This window comes from Apodemus sylvaticus, chromosome 12, assembly GCF_947179515.1.
Source record: "Apodemus sylvaticus chromosome 12, mApoSyl1.1, whole genome shotgun sequence".
Taxonomy (NCBI): domain Eukaryota; kingdom Metazoa; phylum Chordata; class Mammalia; order Rodentia; family Muridae; genus Apodemus; species Apodemus sylvaticus.
The window spans coordinates 70326613-70333915 of NC_067483.1; the positions used below are offsets into that span (position 1 = coordinate 70326613).

Consider the following 7303-nt stretch of genomic DNA (forward strand, 5'->3'; position numbering starts at 1 on the left):
GGTTCAGGACTCCACCTTCTTACTGTGCCAGGGTTGTTGGGGAGCCTCAGCTTAAACTTAAGTGACCCTAATGTGATTGCATCAGCATTGGCTCCTTGGTGGTCTTTTGGGGGTTCAAGAAGATTTCCTGGCACAACACAGCCTCTCACTGGTTGCTGCTCTCTGCCTGACATTTGTCTCAAACAGACAGTGAGACAATATCTGACGCATCCTTAGGGAATTCTCTTAGAGTTTTCCCCTGCTGCCATTGTGGTTCTCTGATACTTAGAACATAGAATATAAATGTTTTATGTAGTGTTTATAGTTGTCTTTGGTGGAAACGCTGGTCTAATACATACTAGCTAGTCATAGCTAGAAGATTTCAATAATTTTCAGACAGGTTTAATGGAGTTTTCTATTTACATATAAATAGAAATATATTTCATTTATATATTTATAAATTTTTCATTTATGAATACATATAAATAAGTTCTATTTATATACAAATGTAAACATATAAATAGTAATTCTGAGAAATAATAAATTTCTTCTTATTTTGCCTCTTCATCTGGACAAGATTCTATTGTTGCTCTTTGTAAGAAGCTGTCTCAATGCCAAATTCTGTTTACTCTCACTTTGATACAGCTTTATACGCATTGCAAGGGTAGAGATTTAACTTTATTTTTTAGTGTTTATAAATACATTACATAGCAGCTGTGCTCTACAGAAGGTGTAATACTATAGACAATCAGGTATTTATTCCCCAGAGGAAGCCTTCTTTGCTCTTTGTGTGCCTATGTTGTTGATCCAAAGCAACCAGTCTGCTTCCTATTCTGTTTTCTCCTACACATACACAAGTCAAAACATCTAGTAACATAAAAATATATCACAATATATGTATTTTTGTTCAATTTTCCTCAACCCTCTCTGTAAGTTAGTTCCACAATTCCCTCTTCTCTCTCTCTCTCTCTCTCTCTCTCTCTCTCTCTCTCTCTCTCTCTCTCTCTCTGTCTGTCTCATACACACACACACACACACACACACACACACACACACTTTTCTTTTCTTTTTTCCTCTACCTTTCTTTTTTATCTTTTTGAGGTAGTCTCACAATTCAGGTCAGGCTGTCCTCATACTTGATGTATAGATCAGACTGGCCTTGAACTCTGCATCCTTCTGCTTTGGAATTCCTGGGCACCATAATACCCGGCGCCATGCTTAAAAAATTTGTGAATTATCTAATTTATTCTCAATTATGAAACTCTGTTGTATAGACACATTACAATTTATTTAGTAATTGTTCATTGAATGATATTTATTTAAGCAGTGTCTAACTCTAAAGGAGGTAGAAGAAGCAGAGCAGATTGGGAGTGAAGGGTTAAAGAAGGAAAATGTAGAGTCCTGTAAGATGAACAAGGAGTATAGAAGGGAGGACTGGAGAGGACTGGGGAAGACTGAGGAGTCCCCCCAACCCTTAACTGTTAAATACTTGAACTTTGCTAGTCTCTCAGAAGAGGGCACCCTTAGATGAGGAATCTAGTAAAATATTATACAAGGAAGATACAGGTGAAAGCTATGTCCAGATAGTTGAAAGGGACAAAAGGGGATGGGGAGGAAGAGGAAACCTGGTACATGCTCTAGAACCTCCTGAGCACACATAAACATCATACAAGCATGAAGTAGTTTATGACGATATTGGCAGTAATAGAAAAACCACTAAATAATCCAACGTTTAGCAGTGAACAGTAGCTAAGTGTCCTGTAACATAATTCTATGAAGAAAATGTTTCACATGATGGAAACAAAGTGAAATTAAGTTTTATGCAATCAAAAGCATGCTTTTGACAAGGATAGCATTGAGCAAGAAGGGCGTTCAGGGCTCTTCCAGTTTCAAACAATCAACGACAAGTCTGAAAAATGATTTCTCATAAGACAAACACAATGTGGTTACTTGCAAATGTGGCAACGGCCTTGAAGAATACTTGCTTCTTTAAACCAAAGACATACTCATCTATAATCGTACTTCTTTTGTACGTTTTTTTTGTGTTGCCATGGTAACAGACTGCAGTTTGCTTTTGTGAAGTCGGTCAAACACTCATTGTATTCCTTGTTTTATTCAAATTTAAAAACAGAATACCTAAGATACAACCAGGGATCACAGCTAATATTCCTATAACAAGAGGCAATTAGAATAAAACGTCCATACAATTATTTGCTCATAGCTTTGTGTGGCTTCATGGTTCTGAGATCAGGGACCAAGGGAATGAATGTAAACTCTCCGTTTTCATAGATTTGCAGCCATGTGCAAACGTGATTAGACAAAAGGTTAAGATGTTGTATTAATAGACCAAGGAGGGAGGACCCATCAGTGCCTGTCTATTTAGAGTCTTTTTGGACTCTGTGCCCCATTCCTTCTCTTTTGGCCCTGGATTGGATCCTTTCTGAGATGGGGGCCTTCTGACTTTCTCTCAAGGAAGATAAAATCAGACATTTTCTTATGATCGAATCTTAAGGCAAATGGGATAAAGGTTTAATATTTTTAAGTTTTATGGCTGGTTTTGTGGAAAGAGTTTGGCTTCCATGCCTTACCTTGGGACGGAGTGTTTTCTATAGCTTGCCCATGGAGAGTGAGGGGCAAGGGGGAGGAGAGTAGGAGGCAACCAGAGACAAGCCTTTCTCTGAGGTTTCACTTGAGCGCATCTAAGTTGACTCCCAACTCTAGCTCACTGTTTCCATGATACCATGATGATTCCATCGATCCTTACTCAGATCTAGGAAAGGTTAATATTTGTGTCAAGCTAGCTAACTATGATGCCATTTCTTCTTATCTCTGACTTTCTTTAAGAGTTCTATCAAAAAGTAATGAGAATGCTTCCAGGGGTTTTGAAGAGGAATATACTGTGGTTATACCACACAGCAGTGTGGAGAAGGAGCAGGAGGTGGCTGGTGCTACTGAAACCTGTGACCCCTTGTTCTCCATCTCAGCATTTATCTGGTGATTTTTCTAGAAACATCAGTCATACCAGCAGCACTCATGATTTCATTATTTTGATCTTTATGGGGCAAGCATTTTTCCCCTATCATTCTGGGTATCTCTGACCTCAGATATTTATTCACAGGGTGAGTGCTGTGGGCTTATTGCCTATCTACAGGCTTAGCTTGACATTTTGTTTATCTGCAATTGTGTGTTTTGATTAAGTGCATTCCAGTTAGTACATAACTCACTAATCACAGCATTCTCCAGCATTGCCACAATAACCACTGTTATGTAAAATTGGTTAAAAACAAAATAAGACCAAAAAAGGAGGAGGAGGTGGAGGAAGAATAGGAGGAGAAGGAGAAGGAGAAGGAGAAGGAGAAGGAGAAGGAGGAGAAGGAGAAGGAGAAGGAGAAGGAGAAGGAGAAGGAGAAGGAGAAGGAGAAGGAGAAGGAGAAGGAGAAGGAGGAGAAACCTTTCCCTTATTCAAAAACAGAGTGTGATTGGTTACTCATATGATGAGTTCAGAGAGGAAGAAGTGTCCAGTTGGGGCTGGATTTTGTGTATGACAATTTTCTTTTTCTCACCTCTTCGTGAGAAGCAAGCAAGCAAGCAAGCAAGCAAGCAAGCAAGCAAGCAAGCAAGCAAGCAAGCATATATATGCATATGTACAATGAATGACACATCTTTTCAAAGTTAATTCTTAATTAACATGGCACAAGGGACTGGAGAGATAGCCCTTTAGTTAAGAGACTACACTACTCTTGAAGAGGACCCCAGTTTTTCTTTCCAGTACCCCCATTAGGTATTTTGCAATTTCAGAGAATTGGAAGCTTCTGTCCTCTGCAATGCATTATATATGTATATATATTTACATTTATCAGTAAAACAGACACAATGCATTTAATCATATTTGTGAAGTGTGCTACTCACATCATAAATGGATGGGGGTTACATAAATGTTCCTTTGGCTCTCTGTATCATAACGAGCTGCTTAGAGGAAGTGGTAGTCCAATAGGTTTTGGAAAGAACATGGGATTAAGATGGAAGGGGAGTAGCTTTACCTTTAATCCTTGGGCTGCCTCAGAATTTTTATTTCCTCATTGTGAAGTAGGTCAGGATCATGGAGACAGCCAGAGACATGCCTGAAAGGTTAATGAAGGAATGTCTGCAAATGATTCTGACACTGCAATATAATAACAGAGGGGAGAGAATCAACTGAAGGTCTATGATCTCAGGGATGCACATATCATTTTATATTATTCTATTTAATATTCCATATGTTAATCTATGTCAGGTTTATAAACATCAAGAGTAACATTAGAGTTGTGGCTTCTTCTGTGCCATCAGACACTGAAAAAAGCATTTTATCTGCTAGATTAAGATTAATGGATTGGTAAAGTTTTCTTTCTTTTTCCTTCCTTCCTTCCTTCCTTCCTTCCTTCCTTCCTTCCTTCCTTCCTTCCTTCCTTCCTTCCTTCCTCCTTCCTTCCTCCTTCCTTCCTTCTTCCTTCCTTCCTTCCTTCGTTTCTCTCTCTCTCCCTCCCTCCCTCCCTCTTTTTCTCTCTCTTTCTCTCTCTCTCCCTCCCTCTCTCTCTCCCTCTCTTCTTTCTTTCTTTCTTTTCTGTTAATTACTTTGTTTGGCATAGTCCTTCCATCAGATTTAATCATTGATATACCCTACCCAGAATATATACACAAATACAGATTTCACATTGATCAGGCTAAGCTCCAAAGCCTAAGAATTAAATGTCTTTTTGGTCAATGTGTTTTCTGCCCCTTGGCTACTCCAAAGTGATCCTTTGTGTTTTATCTCTCCATGGTTAGTAAAAATAACAAAGGTCTTGATTGTGTCTGCTATTACCCAGGACTAAGTGAACCAGAGGTGTAAATAGCTTTATATTAAGCCGAGCTTATTGAAAATCAACATTATCCATTTGATTGGATAAAATGTTTACTAAAGGATGTTTCATTTTGCCATAAATGTTCTTTTTTAAATATTTTTATTTTCTATATTCTTTGTTTACATTCCAAATGATTTCCCCTTTCCCGGATCCCCCTTCCCCATATGTCCCATAAACCTTCTTCTCTCCATCCCTTCTCCAATCACCTCCCTCCTTTTTCTCTGTCCTTATATTCCCTTCCAATGCTAGATCGATCATTTCCAGGATCAGGACCCTCTCCATACTTCTTCATGGGAATCATTTGTTATGCAATTTGTGCCTTGGGTATTCAGGGCTTCTGGGCTAATTAATATCCACTTATCAGAGATTACATTCCATGTGTATTCTTTTGTGATTGGGTTACCTCACTTAGGATGATATTTTCCAGATCAAACCATTTGCCTAAAAATTTTGTGAATTCATTGTTTCTAATTGCTGAGTAGTATTCCATTGTGTAAATATACCACATTTTCTGTATCCATTCCTCCTTTGAGGGGCATCTGGGTTCTTTCCAGCTTCTGGCTATTATAAATAAGGTCTAATTGTGAAGAGTACCACATTCTACTTCTATTGTCTCTTATGCACACAAACACATAATGTAACAACAGCAAATCAAAACATATACACATGTGCACATAAATATTAGCACCCACAAAACACTTTGGAATTATTCCTTTTTTGAAACCATCTTATGTCGTTGAATAAGATGGGTCTCTCCGACAACCAAACTGGCATAGACCGTTATGGATTTTCCTTCTCAAATCCAATTTTTCTTCTGTGTTGTATACCTGTAGTTTGATAGTTTGTGATATTTATTTTGCTTTTTTTTGTAATAGCAATTTAAAACCTCTTTGGTTTTTTTTTTTTACTTTATACATTTTTTTATTCGATATAATTTATTTACATTTCAAATGATTTCCCCTTTTCTAGCCCCCCACTCCCCGAAAGTCCCTTAAGTCCCCTTCTCTTTCCCTGTCCTCCCAGCCACCCCTTCCCACTTCCCCGTTCTGGTTTTGCCGAATACTGTTTCACTGAGTCTTTCCAGAACCAGGGGCCACTCCTCCTTTCTCCTTGTACCTCATTTGATGTGTGGATTATGTTTTGGGTATTCCAGTTTTCTAGGTTAATAACCACTTATTAGTGAGTGCATACCATGATTCACCTTTTGGGTCTGGGTTACCTCACTTAGTATGATGTTCTCTAGCTCCATCCATTTGCCTAAGAATTTCATGAATTCATTGTTTCTAATGGCTGAATAGTACTCCATTGTGTAGATATACCACATTTTTTGTATCCACTCTTCTGTTGAGGGATACCTGGGTTCTTTCCAGCATCTGGCAATTATAAAAAAATATGGAACGCTTCACGAATTTACGTGTCATCCTTGCACAGGGGCCATGCTAATCTTCTCTGTATCGTTCCAATTTTAGTATATGTGCTGCCGAAGCGAGCACTCTTTGGTTTTTTTTTTTTAATTTTCCATATACTTTGTTTACATTCCAAATGATTTCCCCTTTCCTGGTTTCCCCCTCCCCGTAAGTCCCATAAGCTCTCCCTCCCCTTTCCTCCCCCCTTCCCCAATCAACCCCCTCCCACTTCTCTGTTCTGGTAATCCCCTACATTGCACATCAAGCCTTTCCAGGACCAGGGCCCTCTCTTTCCTCCTTGGGAATCATTTGATATGTGAATTGTGTCTTGGGTATTCAGAGCTTCTGGCCTAATATTCACTTATCAGTGACTGCATTCCATGTGTGTTCTTTTGTGATTGGGATACCTCACTTAAGATGATATTTTCCAGTTCCAACCATTTGCCTAAGAATTTCATGAATTCATTGTTTTTAATTTCTGAGTAGTATTCCATTGTATAAATATACCACATTTTCTGTATCCATTCCTCCATTGAGGGACATCTGGGTTCTTTACAGCTTCTGGCTATTATAAATAAGGCTGCTATGAACATAGTGGAGTATGTGTCCTTATTGCTTGCCAGGGAATCCTCTGGGTATATGCCCAAGAGTGGTATAACAGGGTCGTCCAGAAGTGTCATGCCCAGTTTTCTGAGGAACAGCCAGATTGATTTCCAGAGTGATTGTATCAGCTTGCAGTCCCACCAGCAGGGGAGGAGAGTTCCTCTTTCTCCACATCCTCACCAATATGCTCTAAGATCGAGAATTGACAAATGGGACCTCATAAAATTACAAAGTTTCTGTAAGCCAAAGGATACTGTCAGTCAATCGGACAAAACGGCAACCAACAAATTGGGAAAAGATCTTCAACAGCCCTACATCCGACAGAGGGCTAATATCCAATATATACAAAGAACTTAAGAAATTAGACTTCAGAGCTCCAAATAATCCTATTAAAAATGGGGTACAGAGCTAAACAAAGAATTTTCACCTGAAGAA

At 38.8% G+C, this 7303-nt stretch overlaps 1 non-coding gene across 1 annotated transcript; it reads right to left on the bottom strand.

The window, feature by feature from the left end:
* Positions 1 to 6245: 6245 nt before the first annotated feature.
* Positions 6246 to 6352, bottom strand: LOC127698005 (U6 spliceosomal RNA). Its single transcript, XR_007980649.1, has one exon. It is a non-coding gene; the product is annotated as a U6 spliceosomal RNA (small nuclear RNA).
* Between the last annotated feature and the right edge of the window lie 951 nt (positions 6353 to 7303).